The sequence below is a fragment of the Glandiceps talaboti genome, chromosome 19, assembly GCF_964340395.1.
Source record: "Glandiceps talaboti chromosome 19, keGlaTala1.1, whole genome shotgun sequence".
Classification (NCBI taxonomy): Eukaryota; Metazoa; Hemichordata; class Enteropneusta; family Spengelidae; genus Glandiceps; species Glandiceps talaboti.
In genome coordinates, this window is record NC_135567.1 from 2,485,665 (window position 1) to 2,506,395 (window position 20,731).

General features: G+C 39.7%; 1 protein-coding gene across 3 annotated transcripts in view; it reads left to right on the forward strand.

Annotated features, from left to right (window-relative positions):
* LOC144449941 (uncharacterized) overlaps positions 1-20,731 on the forward strand; it is a 413,245-nt gene that overhangs the window by 210,086 nt on the left and 182,428 nt on the right. The gene's annotated exons all lie outside the window — the stretch shown is intronic.

Sequence of the window (20,731 nt, forward strand, 5' to 3'; positions counted from 1 at the left end):
CTAAATCGAGAGGTGATGCAACTTTTGAATCCTGGCAGTACGAGGTTGAGTGTTTGCTTATGGATGGTACATACCGTCGAGAGATACTTACACCTGCTGTTAGAAAATCAATCCGTGGTGAAGCCAGTCAGGTAATTATGCATATGGGGATCGATGCGACTATCGAGCAAATGGTTCGGAAGTTAGAAGGCATCTATGGGGTTGTTGAAACAGGAGCTACTCTATTACAAAGATTCTATAATAGTAAACAAAACGATGGTGAAACTGTAGCAGGCTATGGATGTAGACTCGAGGTGGCGATAAATAAGGCTAGAGAAAGAGGGAGTATTTCAGCAACTATGGTTGATGAAGCTCTTAGAACTGTCTTTTGGAGAGGACTGAAAGACAATCGTGTTAAGAATATTGCGAGACATCGTTACGAAACTGTTACTACTTTTGATGCACTTCTCAGAGTTGTACGAAATGCAGAGCAAGAAGTGGCCGAATCATTTCATTCTGTTGGTAATGTTTCTAAACCACGTCAGCAATCTAGCTATGCAAGACAAGCCACTACAAACGATCGAGATAGACAAAAAGAAAGTGACAGAGTAAGAGAGCTTGAATCTACTGTAAAAAACCTCACAGAAAGACTTAGGAATGTAGAGATGAGTTCTAATTCAGATTTTGGTAGGGGTCGCCCAAGAGAGAGGATGCAAAATGTATTTCGTTCACAGAGATCAGAAAACAGTGCTGAAAGAGGCCGAAATCAAACTTATGGTCAACGTAGGAGACAGTACACATCTGAGCCAATAAGATGCTTCAACTGCGGTCAAGAAGGACACATAGCAAGAGTATGCCGAACTCCAGTACAGCGTATACCAGGTCAAAGTTCATCTAGGGCCACTAATCACATGGTGAGTACCGATTCCAAACCTGTTCTACTTGGTAGTAACAGACAGTTGATGGAGAGAATTGTTGGACGTGCAAACGAGGAGAAAGCATGTGTAAATGGTGTGACTTGCACAAGTCTTGTTGATACTGGTTCACAAGTAACCACAATAAGTAATTCTTTTCATAAAAAGTATCTGTCAAAATATGCAGTCGAACCACTGGACAACTTACAAGTAGAAGGTGCCAATGGTTTAGCAGTGCCATATCTTGGTTACATTGAGGTACAAATCAGCTTCCCAGAAGATGTATTCGGTAGTGAGGAAACTTTTGATGTTCTAGCACTGGTTGTACCAGATAGCAACTATAATGCGAGGGTACCCTTAACGGTTGGTACAAATCTGATTGGTCAGTGTAAAGAGTATTGTCAACGTTTATTTGGATCATGCTTTTACAGGGACAAAACACAGTCACAAATATGGCAGACCGCATATAGACGTATTGGACAGAGAGACCTTTATTGTAACAGCAAGGATGGAAAACTGGGAGAAGTAAAGACAAGTTTGAAGCAACCCATCAGAATTGAACCTGGAATGTCCAAAATTATCAAAGGCAGAGTAAAGTCTGGACCAAAGGGTGATTGTTATGTTGCGGTGGTAGAACCAGCAGGTATGACTAGTCTCTCTGGAAATGTAATTGTTAGTCCCGTTGCAGTAACCTTGAAATGTAAGGGCAAGAAAACTTTTGTTCCTGTTCATGTTCACAACATTTCGTCAAAAACTATTGTCGTTGGTCCTGGTGTCGTGGTTGGTGAAATTAATGCTGTCACTTGGGTTGGTAGTCCATCAAACTATGCCGTCATTTCTAATCGTCAGTCTGTATTGATTGGTGAACCAGAGTTAGAACCCCACCGTATTTCAGGGATGTACCAAGCGTCTTCAATGTCCGCTGATTTGAAAAGTGAAATACAGTTTGACCTTAGTAAGGCACCCTTAAACCATACCCAGCATGAGCAAGCACAAAGTCTACTGATGAAAATGAGCCCTTTTTTTGCCAAACATGACAGCGACTTGGGTTATACCTCTGCGATAGAACATACTATACCTCTCATAGACGAAAAACCAGTCAAAGAACGGTCACGTAGGATACCACCTGCTCGATACAATGAACTGAGAAAACTATTACAAAGTATGGTAGATACTGGGGTGATTAGAGAATCGTATAGTCCCTGGGCAGCTCCGATAGTGTTGGTTGAAAAGAAAGATGGTAGTACAAGGTTGTGCATTGATTACAGAAAGTTGAATGCAAAGACTGTCAGAGATTCATATGCGTTGCCAAGAATTGAAGAGAGTCTAGATGCACTGAATGGGTCTAAATGGTTGTCATCGATTGATCTACAAAGTGGGTATTGGCAAATTGGTGTTTCAGAAAGGGATATACCTAAAACGGCTTTTGTCACACCATTGGGTTTCTACGAGTGTAATCGTATGCCTTTTGGCCTTACAAATGCTCCGAGTACTTTTCAACGGTTGATGGAAAAATGTATGGGTGATCATAATTTAAAAGTGTGTCTGGTTTACTTAGATGATATCATAATCTTTTCTTCAACATTTGAAGAACACCTTGAAAGATTGGAAGCTGTGCTGACTCGACTGGACGAGTATGGGTTAAAGGTCAAGTTATCCAAGTGCCAGTTTTTCCAGCGTGAAGTTAAATATCTTGGTCACGTAGTATCGGAAAATGGAATACAGACAGACCCAGAGAAATTGTCGGCACTGAAGACATGGCCAACTCCAAAGAATGCCAAACAGCTGAAGTCGTTCCTGGGGTTTGCTGGATATTACAGGCGGTTTGTGAAGGGATTCTCCCAGATAGCTGCTCCACTTCATGCACTAGTTGGTGGAAATCCGAGGAAAAGAAAAGACAAGAAGAAATATCAGCCCGTCCCAGAGTATAAATGGACAGTTGAATGTCAGCAGGCTTTTGATGTACTGATTGATAAACTGACGTCACCACCGATCTTGGGGTTTGCCGACTATAATATTCCCTTCGAATTGCATACTGATGCTAGTCACAGTGGTTTGGGAGCCGCCCTATATCAAGATCAACAAGGTGTCAAGAGAGTGATAGCATACGCCAGTAGAAGTCTGTCGAAAGCAGAGAAGAATTATCCAGCTCATAAATTAGAGTTTCTTGCTCTTAAGTGGGCCGTAACTGACAAGTTTCACGACTATCTATATGGTAATGTATTCAAGGTGGTCACGGATAACAACCCGCTCACCTATGTGACAACATCAGCTAAATTGGATGCCACTGGACATAGATGGTTAGCAGCATTGTCCACGTATAATTTTACCCTGGAGTATAGATCTGGAAGGAAGAATGGTGACGCTGATGGATTATCTCGTCGTCCTCATGAACCAAGTGATGTTGACGGGTGTACCCAGATCTCATCAGATAGTGTAAAGGCAATATGTCAGGCTGTAGATGCGGCACTACCATTGGTAGAAACTGTAGGTGCCAGCCCTGACGTAGTTCCAAAATTGCTGGAGGAACCTTTATTGGTATCTGGGACCAGATCTCTACCCACAGTGACTGCAGACGAATGGAGAGAACTTCAACAAAAGGACAAAACCATAAAGAGAATAATCTGGTATATGGACAACAAGAAACGTCCTCGTCCAATAGATAGAAAAAAAGAAATGGCTGAAGTCCAACTCATGCTAAAGGAAATCGACAGATTATGTTACAAGAATGGTGTAGTATATAGAAAGCGAATGGACTCGAGTGGTAAGAAGCAGTATCAGCTTGTATTACCCAGACCGTATAGAGACATGGCAATGAAGGGACTTCATGATGATGTTGGTCACCTTGGAAAGGAGAGATGTGTAGATTTGCTGAGGTCACGATTCTATTGGCCCCACATGGCAAATGATATGGATGAGAAGATTAGACATTGCCCTAGGTGTATCCTGAGGAAGGCGCCAACAAGTCAAAGTATCGCTCCACTGGTAAATGTCAACACTACACAACCAATGGAATTAGTGTGCATGGACTACTTGACATTGGAGGAGTCAAAGGGTGGAATAAGTAATATATTGGTGATCTCCGACCATTTCACAAGGTACACAGTTGCCATACCTACAAGAAATCAGACCGCAAAATTGACAGCCAAAGTACTGTGGGAAAACTTTATTGTTCATTACGGATTTCCCGGAAGGTTGCATTCCGACCAAGGGAGGAACTTCGAAAGTGAAGTAATAAGTGCATTATGTAAGATTGGTGGAATGGAGAAATCGAGGACAACGCCGTATCATCCACAGGGAAATGGGCAAGTGGAGCGTTTCAATAGGACATTGCTTGGAATGCTGGGAACTATGGGAGAAGAACAAAAGAAAGACTGGAAGACATATGTAGCTCCTCTTGTGCATGCATATAACTGTACGAAACATGACAGTACTGGGTTCTCACCATACTTCCTGATGTTTGGTAGACACCCCAAGCTGCCGATAGATATCTACCTTGGTGTGGAGCCGGAGGAATCAAAACATAGGAGTCATCACGAATATGCTTGTGCTTTGCGGGAACGACTTAGATATGCGTATGGATTGGCATCAACAGAAGCAAGAAAACGTGCAGATAAGAACAAAGGAAGATATGACAGAAAGACTCACGAATCGATGTTAGCACCAGGAGACCGAGTATTAGTAAGAAATGTTAAATTACGGGGCAAGCACAAATTGGCAAATCTTTGGGAAGCTCTACCCTACCAAGTAATTCGACGAACAAATGCCGAATTGCCTGTGTATATTGTTCAGAGAGAAGATGGTAGAGGGCCTGAACGAATCCTTCATCGCAACTTACTCTTACCATGTACTGTCTTACCATGTCCAGCCATGGTCAAGAAAGGAAAACAAGTTTCAACTCCTAGAACTAGACGTAGTTTGCAAAAAGAAATAGTTAAATCATCAGACAGTGTTAGTAGTACATCAGAAAATGACCAGTGTAATGTTGTGGTAAATGTTGTACCTTCTAGAACCAAAACTACTGGTATTCCAATTGGTAGAGATCCAACTACAAATGGTGAAATGGCTGAAATAAAGAGTGATTTAACAGAGTTACGTATCTTAGGCTCATCAAATGAATCTGATCAAACTTATCAACCTTCCTATATAGAACAACCGACAAGTCCACGCAATGATAGTGCTGACCAGTATCCAGTTGGTATCCCAGAAGCTAGTAACGATATTGATTCTGAGGTAGAGTCACTGGTGGAAACTGAACCTCAACTTAGGCGATCACAGCGAATCAGAAGGCCTCCAAATCGTTTGACATATTCACAACAAGTATCTAAACCTGCATGGATTGTCAAAGCTGACTTTTTAACATCTTTAAGAGAACAATTTTCAGATCAGACTCCAACCTTGTGTAATGCAATCATTGATATTGTCACCAAGGGTTAAAACTGTAACTCGACGTGTTCTATCCTCGTCTACTAGTCATTTCTGTCTTGAATGTCGAGACGACATTTCCAAAGTGGGGGAGTGTGTAGCCGAGGTATATATGGCGCCCTCACTTTGTCCTTATTTCATACCTTTGTTTTTCCTACTAGTTTTAATTATGTATGCATTTCTTTTGATTGATGTCCACCTATGCTTTGCTACATAGCCACCTGTTTGATTTAGACATCTTATGAATACTTAGTTATATGTTTGATTTGTGTCTTCGTGTCACTGTACAACAGTCCTCAGAGCAGTACACAAGTGTCTCTGTTGCAGTCAAACTAGTTATCCACGTTGCCTTTGTATTGGGATGGTCAACGGAGTTTGGTCCAAGAAGTCCCGGAGCTCCGCCAATAGATGTACAGGGTGTTCTCGTGTACCCGAAGTTACTTACAGTGCGGGCTAACAAACCTTGGAAATATAACTATTTCCAGAATTAGTGGTATATTGGCTGTGTTTATGGTTATTGCAGTGGTGTCTGTCGTCGCCGTGCATACGGAGAGGAAACGTCCAGAAAACTGTAAACGTGAGTGTTCCTGCATTCTGACTACTCTGAAGCATTAAAGTGTCGTACGTGTTGCTGTAGAAGTGTATTATACTGCAGAACTGAAAGTGTCGTGCGTTTTTGCTGTAGAAGTGTAATTATACTGCAGAACTGAGAAGAGGCAGAGCTGTATCCAGGAGACTGTCTTATTAGGAAATTCTGTGTTGTGTGTACGTACGCGTGTCGCCGTCGGTACAGTATAAAGGGCGTGACTTTAAAAGCGTGTGCTATTGTGTTGTGTTGAAGTCCGTGAACTATTGCTCAATTATTCTCTTTCGTGTCGTGACATTTATTTAAATAGAAATACTGAACTACTACTATTATTTCGTCTGAATATAACCTGCTGTTGTAGGAGTGTACGTCGTCTTTCTTAAGTTTTGTGGAACTAGACGTGTTCTCGCCAAGTGTAGGAGTTGCTGAACTAAACTTATTGTTTTACGTGCGGTGTACTAACAATCAAGTTCGTTCAAGAATAGTGGCAGCCATCTTGTACACGCAAACTTTATAGTGGCAGCCATCTTGTACATGCAAACTTTATTCTGTTTCTTTCATTCAAGAATAGTGGCAGCCATCTTGTACACGCGAACTTTCTTCTACTTTTATGTATTTAGTTCCTCCCGTTTCAGCTTCGTGACATTTAATTACTTGCAGTTCCGGCGATATTTGATAGTCAATTTAAAACTACTCGTTGTAATATTATTTCACTATACAAACCAAATTAGGACACTTGTTGTAATATTATTTTCTTTGTAAAGACCAATTTAAACTACTCGTTGTAATATTATTTAACTATACAAATCAACTTAGGATACTTATTGTAATATTATTTTCATTTGTATAAATCAACTCAAGACAATTTATCGTACTATTAATTAATTTTTGGAATTTAGAAATAACCTATTGTAAACTAAATATTAATCTTTGGGAACGGATCCGATAGTGTTTACTTTTCTTACTGAAAGCTTATTTTGTAGATATTGTGATTTATGTTGATAAGTAAAAGCATACTATCAATTCATTCATACCTATATAATCTCGTGCTATTAATTTTACTATTTATAACTACTGTCCCTGAACCCAAGTCCCCACGACGGCATCGATCATACGCAACCTTAGCCCCGTCCGTAAGACTGTGTTGCTTACACATACATAAAGCCTTAAATTATAATATGTATCGGTAAATAAATTATAATTATACAACATCTGAAAATATGTAATAGCTATACCTAAAGTCTAAATATACACTATCAGTACAGGATAAATAACTGCAAAAACAATGAGATAAATAAATAAGTAGTATATCATCAATAATAAATTACATCATCAATACAGCAAGTTCTTTTCATTCCAATAAACAATAGAATATGAATAAAAATAAATAGCAACCATATCAAGATTATAAAATATCATAAACTCGTGTCTTTTGTTGTCATCATAATCCTTGAAAGCCATCTCCTGAATATGTTCATTACCCTCACTACCTTCCATCATAAATAATCAACCCCCATGAATAAATGTAATATCAGCAGTGGTACAATCACTTCCATTTTTAACACCTGCATCACCACCTGCAACCCTAGTACCATTAACTTTGCTGACATCACCTCTATCATCATCATCATCGTCGTATGGTATGGTATGGTATATCATCATCATCATCATCATCATCATCATCATCGTCGTCACCACCACCACCATCACCACCAATATCATCATCATCACCTTCAGGCAATCCCCCTTGATCCACTTTGTAAAAGTGATGACCTCCCTTCTTTGACCAATAAATTGAGGTGACGGGGGGGGGGGGGCTTCAAATAAAACTGAAAGTTCTTTTATATTCTTTGAGTAAATACAATCCCAGTTTCAAATATCTACAAGAAGCACAAATTTTGGACAGAAACTTGTGTTTTACAAGTCTGTCGGTGATGTCAATGCACAGAACCGTCTTAAAATCAGCTTATTAGAGATGTGTTATAATCTTAGCAGTGAGACCTTTTTGTATGTGTAGTACAAGATGCATCCAATAATAATGGCAACATATTGAAAACATGCCAACGAAGTTTTCCCCAGCGACATTATTTTAACATATGCAATAGATGACCAAGGTTCCCAAATATGATTTTTTTTTCAAATGGAAATTACTACGCTATCAAAAAATGTCTCAGCAGCGTTTCTATATGGACTCTTGAGTAGAAATTTAATAACCTCACATTTACTCTCTCCCATATGCACTGTATAACAAAACTCATCTGATGACACATACAGTACAATTCAAACAGTTTTAAATCATGCTGGTTCATTTTTAATGATATTAACGTTTAAAAAATGTAAGATACATTTCTATAAAAGCAAATCTTACCAAGCACTTATTGTTTCATCATGATATGAATAGAATGTACTGCCACTAATATTAAATTGAATTCTAAAATTGCAAGATGATCTGCACCAATTTTTATAATTGAACTATATGTATATTAATTCTCCAAAATAATCAGACGTGCGATTCTTGTCCATCTATACATTTCAATTTCATTTCAATTACACACAACTATATCAAATAATTTTAAGACATTTAAATTATATCGACTACACAAATCAACTCCATAAAAAAACGATATTTTTACACAGGACATCACACATATGTACAAAGCACTAAAATGAACAGCAACTAAAGTCATATACATTATAAAATAGGAGTTGTGAGCCAGGTTTTCTCCTTATGATCTTAGATTACAAATATTAGCAGTTATACTCACTTGACTGTTTTATATGACATTCATTGCTATCAACGATACATTTCGAATGCTACTCAAGACATATGAATTGATGTTACTTAACATACATGTAGTCTGTGACCAGGTCATGGCTCACACCATAAGGTGCATGAACATTGCCAAATCTTTCTTAGATATTTTTCTTTTCTGTAAAGGCACAATTTAGAAACGTTTTTAGCCAATGTGAATTCACGTTTTCATAGTTTGGTTACAATTGTTACAAACAGGATAAGTTAACTATTTAGTTAAATTGAACTTGATATTCATTGTGCAAAATTGTAGTTCCATATGGTCTTAATTTATTAAAAAGCTAGGCCATTACACATCTTCAAAAGAGAGGCATTTTATTTGCTCAAGCGAACTGTAGGCATTGCTTAGTGCTCAAGAAGTAGACTTTGTGAAAAGTAAAGTGTGACCATGGTCACTATAATACTAAGAGTTGTTCTTATTTTTTCACTGGCGTTCTTTTTCAGAATCAATGTGTACACAAATTTAGCAGCAAATGTGACATTCATTATATGTGACATTCATTTTTGTTATATATATATTGATACTGCACCTTGATTTTACTCATGTGAATTGATTTGGCCTTTAAATATACAAAGTGTTTGACTATTTTGTCAATATTGGCTAAAGGTCGGCAGTTTTACACATGAGCCTTGCAAGAAAGTTCAAAATTTTTATGATACAAGTTTCCACCTAAAAACATTACATCTGTTATCGGAACCACGAAAAGCATTGGTTATTTGCTAGTTGAGGCAGTTATTTAGTGACACATTTGGTTTTTACACTTTGTACACACAAATTTCAGTCTTTTGTTGTTAAGTAAACTTGCTGACAGTTCTTTGCAATCAGTATGGTACCAGTCTTTAAACTTGTCACACTGCATCATGTTGCTTCCACGATCTGGTTGCCTGCAATGGCAGTAGATGGGCAACATTAACGTTTTCCAGATTTTATGGCCCCGTCGTCTTCTCCATGACGTGAAAATCTCCATGATTTGATGTTGAAAACACGTTGCGAGATGGCTTCTCATCGATGTCTGCTCCCACATGAACTCTGTTGGTTCAAGTCCAAAACATTTGGCTGTTGCATTGGCCATAGCAAATAGTCCACAGTCATCACACCCTAATTGTTTGTGTATGCACGCACTGTATTTTTATACTTATCCCTTCATGAAATAGCAGACAGGCTACAGCCTTCTTTGCTCTTCTATCTAGCCCACACCCTATGGAATCATATACATTCACTACGCCTTTGCTGCAGCAATATTGGATACTGTAACCCAGTGATTTTGGTCTATATTCAGTATTTGGATGAATTCTTGATCTGGTGTGATGATAGCTGTGCCTGCCGCCATTACAAGGACATCCTGTAGACTGTCCATGTGTGGAAACTGCTGCTGAAATAGAGCTGGTGCGTGATTCATGACATGGTCAGTCATCCATTGTCCTGGTGTTTTAATGAGTTTTACAATACTTGGAATATCTTTCACTAAACGTGCTCTGTCTCTGTCAATTCTCTTCTTCTTTTTAAGTTTGCAAGTGAATGGCTCTGCTCAAGTATGAATCTTCTTGGTTCCTTTCTGAAGGGTAGGGGACTGGGAAAATCTGGCTCTGCTGGAGTGATTGAAAGCTGACGGTCTATCTTGGACTGGTCTGCTGTAGTGGTTGAAGGCTGGTTCTTTATCTTGGACTGGTCTGCTGTAGTGGTTAAAGGCTGGTTCTTTATCTGGGACTGGTCTGCTGGAGTGGTTGAAGGCTGGTGCTCTATCTGGGACTGGTCTGCTGTAGTGGTTGAGGGCTGGTGCTCTATCTGGGACTGGTCTGCTGGAGTGGTTGAAGGCTGGTGCTCTATCTTGGACTGGTCTGCTGGAGTGGTTGAAGGCTGGTGTTCTATCTGGGACTGGTCTGCTGTAGTGGTTGAAGGCTGGATCTTTATCTGGGACTGGTCTGCTGGAGTGGTTGAAGGCTGGTGCTCTATCTGGGACTGGTCTGCTGTAGTGGTTGAGGGCTGGTGCTCTATCTGGGACTGGTCTGCTGTAGTGGTTGAGGGCTGGTGCTCTATCTGGGACTGGTCTGCTGGAGTGGTTGAAGGCTGGTGCTCTATCTGGGACTGGTCTGCTGTAGTGGTTGAAGGCTGGTGCTCAATCTAGGACTGGTCTGCTGGACTGGTTGAAGGCTGGTGCTCTATCTAGGACTGGTCTGCTGTAGTGGTTGAAGGCTGGTGTTCTATCTGAGACTGGTCTGCTGGACTGGTTGAAGGCTGGTGCTCTATCTAGGACTGGTCTGTTGTAGTGGTTGAAGGCTGGTGCTCTATCTGGGACTGGTCTACTGTAGTGGTTGAAGGTTGGTGCTCTATCTAGGACTGGTCTGCTGTAGTGGTTGAAGGTTGGTGCTCTATCTAGGACTGGTCTGCTGGAGTGGTTGAAGGCTGGTGCTCTATCTAGGACTGGTCTGCTGTAGTGGTTGAAGGTTGGTGCTCTATCTTGGACTGGTCTGCTGTAGTGGTTGAAGGCTGGTGCTCTAGCTAGGACTGGTCTGCTGTAGTGGTTGAAGGCTGGTGTTCTATCTGAGACTGGTCTGCTGGACTGGTTGAAGGCTGGTGCTCTATCTAGGACTGGTCTGCTGTAGTGGTTGAAGGCTGGTGCTCTATCTGGGACTGGTCTGCTGGAGTGGTTGAAGGCTGGTGCTCTATCTTGGACTGGTCTGCTGGAGTGGTTGAAGGCTGGTGTTCTATCTGGGACTGGTCTGCTGTAGTGGTTGAAAGCTGGTGCTCTATCTGAGACTGGTCTGCTGGAATAGTTGAAGGCTGGTTCTCTGAGACTGGTCTGCAGGAGTTGTTGAAAGCTGGTGCTCTATCTGGGACTGGTCTGCTGGAGTGGTTGAAAGGTGGTTCACTATCTGGGACTGGTCTGCTGGAGTGGTTGAAAGCTGGTGCTCTATCTGGGACTGGTCTGCTGTAGTGATTGAAGGCCGGTGCTCTATCTGGGACTGGTCTGCTGGAGGTTGATTATTGATTGATGTGTACGGTTTCAAGTGGGAATATGCAACACCTATGGATATAGGCCAACTAAATCGATTCCAAGCATATACCATCGAGCTTTAATCGGAATAGGTTTCAGTTCAGGAACACAAATTTTTATTTTCTCAAACCTCTGACACTTACCACAACTCTTGATCTAATAAAATATAACAACGTTCAGAACAACATTATAGAGAATATTGACTATATTATATAATATATGATTATTATTTTTCAATTCTTTACAAACATAATGTGCATCAAAGTATTATAGACATATAATGTATGAATTTTGGAAGTGGAAAACTCTGGAGTACTCTGGAGGGGATACTATTTTACAGGTCTCAGCATGGCTATGATGGTAAGCGGGCTATGTATGACAGAGATATTATAACTTCAGACATCAGACTATGGACAACTGAACCTGTTACAAACACTGAAACAGGGACAGTAAACAAGCAAATTGGATTTATTACACTTGGCTCAGAATGTTAAAACAGCAGAGACTTGTAGTTCACACCATGGTTTGATAAGAACAGATTTATTGCCTCTTTATGTGTACATGAAATACCAGGGGAACTGTAAATTTATGTAAAGTGGTCATAAAACTGTTCTTATCAAATGATGGAATGTAATACTTGTCTGTACTTCCAACATGCTGAGCCAAAAGTTATTAATCTAATTCAGTTGTTTACTTTCCCTGTTTGTAACAGGCTCCGTTCGTCCATGGTGTGATGTCTGAAGTTGTATTTTTCAGCTGAATACAAGCATCATGTGTATCAAAGCATATATTTACCAACATGTTTAACACTTTCCATTCTGAAAAAGTATGGATTTTGGAAGTGCCAAACTTAGTACTCAGGGGGGAGGGGGATACTATTTTACTGGTCTCAGCATGGCTGTTGCAGTGAATATGATGGGAAACAGGCTATGTATGACAGAGTTATTATTGTTCAGTTGACTACAAGCATCATGTGTATCAAAGTATAGATAAATTTACCAAGATATTTACTGCTTTCTCTTGTGAAAATGTATGAAATTTTAATGTACTAAGTACTTTAGGGGGATACTATTTTACAGAACCATTATCTAACTAAATAATCATACTTACCAATTCTTGCATGTCACTTGAGATGGTCTTCCAATAAAACCTGGATGAAATCTTCTTCACAGTCTTTGTTGATGCCAAGATGGCCGACATTGGAGAAACATGACATTCTTTGAAAACTTCCTCCCTTTCTTGTTGGGTTAGTAACACTTGCTTAGAACCATCACTATCCTTTCCAATGAAGAGGAATGTCTTGCCTGGAAGACACAATGTTTTAAAAACATTAACATTAAAATAAATGTGATTTTGTCATCAAATCTTGGTATCAACATAGTTCTAAAGAAAGTAATTTCAATTATGTCAGAGTTGAGTTGAGGAATTAATCAGCATACCAGTGTTTGTAGTTTATCTAGTTACAATTAACTTGACTTTCACTAATAATCAATCCAAAATGACCCCCCCCCCCACCCGTCATAATTGGTTGTACCAATCTGAACCATGACAATGTTAGAAGAGTGTTGACAAGGATATGAAGAAGGTTGATTTTCAGTGATGAGTACTGAATGTACAAAAAATGCGACAATCTTCTGTTTGAATGTGCTGCCATCTTTTGTTTTTCACACGCAACATGCCTTATACAGTTCGAAACAGGGCCAGGGTGCCCTGGCCAAACAATGACAAAACGTTTTGGCTACTGAACGCACCCCTGCTTACACATTACACGTTTGAAAGGTAGTTGAAATACTAAATTAACAGAGTGAGGATGTGAGACATATTTTCATCAGATGGATTGTGTTTGGTGGTTTCTTTGATATTGTAATACTTTGTATTATTTCTACAATTTATGTACAGTGCCACGTCACCGCGACTAGTCCTGCTTGAATATATGTCCTTCTCCTGTCAGTAATCGAGACCCGTGCACCGTCTGCAAGCAAGACTACATCTCATAAATCACGCATACACAAGCGTGTGTACACGTGTAGTAGCAAAATATTAGAAACTCGAAATGGTGCTGTGTCCTAGTTTGAAATTGTCTGACTAAGTCACAGTAAACTGACAGGGAATATATATCCCCATCCCACAATCCCACATTTCAAGTAAGTAAATACACCTGAACTTATTATTACTTTACCAAGAATTTTTTATCATGGAGTTTCTGCAAAACGGCTGGTTTAACATTTCCAAGAGGACAAAACTTTACAGTCACGAACGATAAATACGTACGCATGCGCATAAGCCTTACCCGGATACTATTTTACATGGACGAAATATTTCGTAAGACCGGTATTCCAAATGAGTGCTACGTCATGATTTCCTAATGTCGGCAGTATCCCTCCGAGCCTGTCGGCGTGAGGGAATCATTCGTTCTCGATGACGTAGCATGAATGAGAAATACCGGAAGATTATTTATTTATTATATACATACACCCACTATTTTTTTTCTATTATGATGACAATTTTGAACAAAAATATTCTCAAACTTACGCTGAACGTGCATCAATTTTTTGAAGTGATGGGGCTACAGCGCTCAGCTGTTCATTCAGTTTCAGATTGTAGTCGCCATTGCAACAGCTGCCGTCGCTACTACTACTACTAAGGTATATGTTGAGATCAGTAAAATTACGCCACAAACTTTCAGGTAGGGAATATTTTGCCAACGTTGGGACGTTTGTCAAGAGTAGTGATTAATTCTTTGATAAAATATAGACACATTGATCGGAAAAAAATGATACATACGGAGAGACTGACTAAGGAACGGATGCCTACACCGGTTATGCATAGAACTCGGCTCATAGTCATACTGTGCTGAACGCAGCAGCCACCTCTCCATCAGCCACCGCACGGGGGCACTGTTCACAGTAGCCTCAATAGCTCAAACCACAGACACTCATGACTTTGCTCAAACTATACATAGCTTGTCCGTCAGCAAGGAAACAATAGATGCATGGGCCAACGCATTTTAATTGCTGTAAGTAGTAGTCATACTACCTATGAATACTAACATTTGTTCCTGGAAGAATAATTGTTGTCTTTATTGAAATTATTAATCTTTTCATGTTCCACCATGTTACGTATAGGCATGTATAGCAATAGGGAATCATTGGACATAATAGTAAATATTTCTGTGCACTCTAACCAACTAGTACACACTATCAGTATACATCTCAGCTATAGCCTTGTATAAGTGGTTTGAAATAATTATTGTCATTGATACCCAGCAGACACGACTTTTTGTACTCAATATGGCCTTCTGGGTAATTTCCAATCAAATTCTATGAGCTGTAATTGACAAAGAATAGAGTGTTCACACATTTTTATAGCTGTAAGTAGTAGTGATACTACCTATGAATACTAACATTTGTCCCTGGAAGAATAAATATTGTCTTTATTGAAACTATTAATCTGTTCATATTCCACCATGTAACGTATAGGCATGTATAGGGATGGGGGGTCAGTGGATATTTCAATAAGTTATTTCTACAAAAATATTGAGTGTGCATTCTAACCAACTAGTACACACTATCAGTATGCATCTCAATTATTGTCTTTATTGAAATTATTAATCTTTTCATGTTCCACCATGTAACGTATAGGCATATGCCAGTAGGGATGGAGAGTCAGTGGATATTTGAATAAGTTATATCTCCAATAATATTGAGTGTGCACTCTAACCAACTAGTACACACTATCAGTATGCATCTCAGCTATAACCCTGTATAGGTGGCTTGAAATAATTATTGTCATTGATACCCAGCAGACACGACTTTGTGTACTCATATGGCCTTCTGGGTAATTTCCAATCTAATACTAACAGCTGTAATTGACAAAGAATAGAGTGTGCACACATTTTTATAGCTGTAAGTAGTAGTGATACTACCTATGAATACTTAAATTTATCTCTGGAAGAATAAATATTGTCTTTATTTAAATTATTAAAGTTTTCATATTCCACCATGTTACTTATAGGCATATAGGGATGGGGAGTCAGTAGATATTTGAATAATTATTTCTCCAATAATATTGAGTGTGCATTCTAACCAACTAGTACACACTATCAGTATGCATCTCAGCTATAACCCTGTATAGAGGTGCGGTATTGTTGGATTGCCACAATAGCTTGATCTCAGATAAATAGCGGTTATTGGCTATTTACCAAAACAGCTTGATTCAATCTTGATTTGAGCTAAATAGCGGCTATTGGCTATTTATTGGATTGCCAAAATAGTTTCATCCCCAAAATAGCTTGATTCGAGATAAATAGTGGCTGTTGTCTATTTCCTTTGTTGCCAAAATAGCTTGATCTGAAGGTAAATAGCAGCTACTGGGGATTTATTGAATTACCAAAATAGCTGAATCTCAGATGAATAGCGGCTATTGGCTATTCAACTTAATACTATTAGCCATAAATAGCCAGGTAATAGCTTGCTATCAGCTATTATAAAAACGGGAATATGGTGTGATTATCTCCCTGGGTAGCTATTCAAGCTAAGAGCCATTGACAGCTGCTATTAGCCATTAATAGCCGCTATTAGCTATTAATAGCCTACTACCAGCTAACAACCCCTAGCACTCTTCAGGACATGGCTATTCAGCTATTCAAGCTATTAATAGCCGATATTAGCCATTAATAGCCAGCTAATAGCTAGCTACCATCTATTCAATATTGGCCATAAATAGCTAGCTACCATCTATTCAATATTGGCCATAAATAGCTAGCTACCATCTATTCAATATTGGCCATAAATAGCCAGATAATAGCTTGTTATCAGCTATTGTCAAACTGGGCATATGGTATAAATATCTCCCTAGGTAGCTATTCAAGCTGATAGCCATTACTAGCCGCTGATAGCCATTACTGGCCGACTACGAACTAACAACTCCCAACAGTCTCCAGGACCTGGCTATTAAGATATTCAAGCTATTAGCCATTAATAGCCGCTATTAGCCATTAATAGCCAGCTAATAGCCAGCTAACAGCTAACAACCCCCAGTACTCTCCGACACATGGCTATTCAGCTATTCAAGCTATTAGCCATTATTAGCCGCTATTAGCCATTAATAGCCAGCTAATAGCCGGCTACCAGCTATTTATCTATTTATTGCATCCCTTTTGTATCAGGGGACTCACTAAGATTGTAAAGAGCAGCACTAAGAAAAATTAAAAATACATACACTACCATAAAGACGAGTAAAAAACATACACAGGAACAAACAACAAAATAAACCAAAGTAAGGTAAGAATATTGATAAAACGACAATACAAATAAAAATGTATGCTTCAAATGTTAGTTGTCAGAAAATCTAACGGCTAAACTATTCTATATTAGTTTTAACAAAATCTTTTCTGTTTTCAATTGCTTCAATAAGGTATTGTTTGACAAGTTTATCTATTTGTTTACTTATAGACTGAGCATTGTAGTGTTTTGTATTATCTCCTATAAATAAACAGAGTAGTTCTTTCCTTTGTTTAAAATCTTGATATAAGTTCAACTCCTTATTGTTGAGTAATAGTTCTTCTGTTCCTTTCATTAAGATCTGTCGTTGTGTAGAATGGCTTTCACATGTAAAAAGAAAGTGTTCAAGTGTCTTTCCATTTGAGCTCATCATTTTTAAATATGATATGTTTGATTTTATTATCTGAAAGAGTTTGAATTTGGTCTTTATCAATATTAAGGTCTATTAACACATTATTTACAGTTTTCCGCCAATTCCAGGACAGTTTTATCACATTTCTTTCAGATTCTTCACTAATGGAATTGAGATGGTTAAAGACACATTTAGTCCATCATGATTCATCTAAATTACAAAGTCTTTTAAAGTACTTTAATCTGAACAAATCAAAATTACTTGACATAGCATCATTATATTATCAGGTGTTAAGGTGTTTAGAACACACTGTACTCCTTGACTCTTCAAATAATAAATCTCGATCATGGTTTGTTTTTTCATTCATTTAATTTCAACAAACTTAACTCTTGGGGTTAATAGCCAGCTATTAGCTTGCTATTAATGGCTAATAGCTTGAACAGCTGCATAGCCAGCCCATGGAGAAAGCTGAGAGGTTGATAGCCGATAGCCAGCTATTAGCTAGCTATTAATGGCTAATAGCGGCTATTAATGGCTAATAGCTTAAATAGCTGCGTAGCCAGCCCATGGAGAAAGCTGAGAGGTTGATAGCTGGCTATTAATGGCTAATAGTGGCTATTAATGGCTAATAGCTTGAATAGCTGCATAGCCAGCCCACGGAGAAAGCTGAGATGTTGATAGCGGATAGCCAGCTATTAGCTGGCTATTAATGGCTAATAGCGGCTATTAATGGCTAATAGCTTGAATAGCTGCATATCCAGCCCATGGAGAAAGCTGAGAGGTTGATAGCTGATAGCCAGCTATTAGCTGGCTATTAATGGCTAATAGTGGCTATTAATGGCTAATAGCTTAAATAGCTGCGTAGCCAGCCCATGGAGAAAACTGAGGGGTTGATAGCTGATAGCCAGCTATTAGCTGGCAATTGATGGCTAATAGTGGCTATTAATGGATAATAGCTTGAATAGCTGCATAGCCAGCCCATGGAGAAAGCTGAGAGGTTGATAGCTGATAGCCAGCTATTAGCTGGCTATTAATGGCTAATAGCGGCTATTAATGGCTAATAGCTTGAATAGCTGCATAGCCAGCCCTTGGAGAAAGCTGAGAGGTTGATAGCTGATAGCCAGCTATTAGCTAGCTATTAATGGCTAATAGCTTGAATAGCTGCATAGTCAGCCCATGGATAAAGCTGAGGGGTTGATAGTGGATAGCCAGCTATTAGCTAGCTATTAATGGCTAATAGCGGCTATTAATGGCTAATAGCTTAAATAGCTGCGTAGCCAGCCCATGGAGAAAGCTGAGAGGTTGATAGCTGATAGCCAGCTCTTAGCTGGCTATTAATGGCTAATAGCGGCTATTAATCGCTAATAGCTTAAATAGCTGCATAGCCAGCCCATGGAGAAAGCTGAGAGGTTGATAGTGGATAGCCAGCTATTAGCTGGCTATTAATGGCTAATAGTGGCTATTAATGGCTAATAGCTTGAACAGCTGCATAGCCAGCCCACGGAGAAAGCTGAGAGGTTGATAGCTGGCTATTAATGGCTAATAGCGGCTATTAATGGCTAATAGCTTGAATAGCTGCATAGCCAGCCTATGGAGAAAGCTGAGAGGTTGATAGCTGATAGCCAGCTATTTGCTGGCTATTAATGGCTTATAGCGGCTATTAATGGCTAATAGCTTGAATAGCTGTATTTCCAGCCCATGGAGAAAGCTGAGAGGTTGATAGCTGATAGCCAGCTATTTGCTGGCTATTAATGGCTAATAGCGGCTATTAATAGCTAATAGCTTGAATAGCTGCATAGCCAGCCCACAGAGAAAGCTGAGAGTTTGATAGCTGATAGCCAGCTATTAGCTGGCTATTAATGGCTAATAGCGGCTATTAATGGCTAATAGCTTGAATAGCTGCATAGCCAGCCCATGGAGAAAGCTGAGAGGTTGATAGCTGGTAGCCAGCTACTAGCTTGCTATTAATGGCTAATAGCGGCTATTAATGGCTAATAGCTTGAACAGCTACATAGCCAGCCCATGGAGAAAGCTGAGAGGTTGATAGCTGATAGCCAGCTATTAGCTGGCTATTAATGGCTAATAGCGGCTATTAATGGCTAATAGCTTAAATAGCTGCATAGCCAGCCCTTGGAGAAAGCTGAGAGGTTGATAGCTGATAGCCAGCTATTTGCTGGCTATTAATGGCTAATAGCGGCTATTAATGGCTAATAGCTTAAATAGCTGCATAGCCAGCCCATGGAGAAAGCTGAGAGGTTGATAGCTGATAGCCGGCTATTAGCTGGCTATTAATGGCTAATAGCTTGAATAGCTGCATAGTCAGCCCATGGAGAAAGCTGAGGGGTTGATAGCGGATAGCCAGCTATTAGCTAGCTATTAATGGCTAATAGCGGCTATTAATGGCTAATAGCTTAAATAGCTGCATAGCCAGCCCACAGAGAAAGCTGAGAGGTTGATAGTTGATAGCCAGCTATTAGCTGGCTATTAATGGCTAATAGTGGCTATTAATGGCTAATAGCTTGAACAGCTGCATAGCCAGCCCACGGAGAAAGCTGAGAGGTTGATAGCTGATAGCCAGCTATTAGCTGGCTATTAATGGCTAATAGCGGCTATTAATGGCTAATAGCTTGAATAGCTGCATAGCCAGCCCATGGAGAAAGCTGAGAGGTTGATAGTTGATAGCCAGCTATTAGCTGCAGGTTGTTTCAGGAATCTGCAGGTTGCAGGTTGTAGAGTCATGATGGTTGAATGTTTAGAGTGGCTGGCTAGGAATCTGCAGGTTGCAGGGTTGAGCCCGTTGCTGGCATTTGTTTCTGAATGACTAAAATTCTTGGGTAAGATTTGAACCACAATTGCGCTTTGGTTAACCTAGCTGTATTAATTGGGGACCTGGTAGAATAGATGTTGAAATGTGAATGCTTTAATCCCATGCACTTATAGAGGCTGATTGTATGCTCCCCAGGGAGTTGAGGAAGTAAAGGGCCATTGTGCCACTATAGGTCTGTGCCATGGAGTAATAATTGTAAAGCTCTTTGAGGATGTGATTATTATAGATTTGTGCTATAATGCCATTGTCACTAATTTATTTAAGTACATCTATCCATTTAAAGTCTGTAGCCCCTTGCCATTGAGGGAGCTACTCCCCCCTCCCAGCAGGCAGCTACACCCCCCAGCAGGCAGCAACACCACCCAGCAGGCAGCTACAACCCACCAGCAGGCAGCTACAACCCCCCCCCCCCAGCAGGCAGCTACACCCCAGGCAACTACACCCCCTGCCCCAGCAGGCAGCTACACCCCCAGCAGGCAGCTACATCCCCAACCCTGAAACAATAAAGTCTGTAGCTGTGAAATGGCTAGGTGTAGTACAGTGACGTCATATATGAAT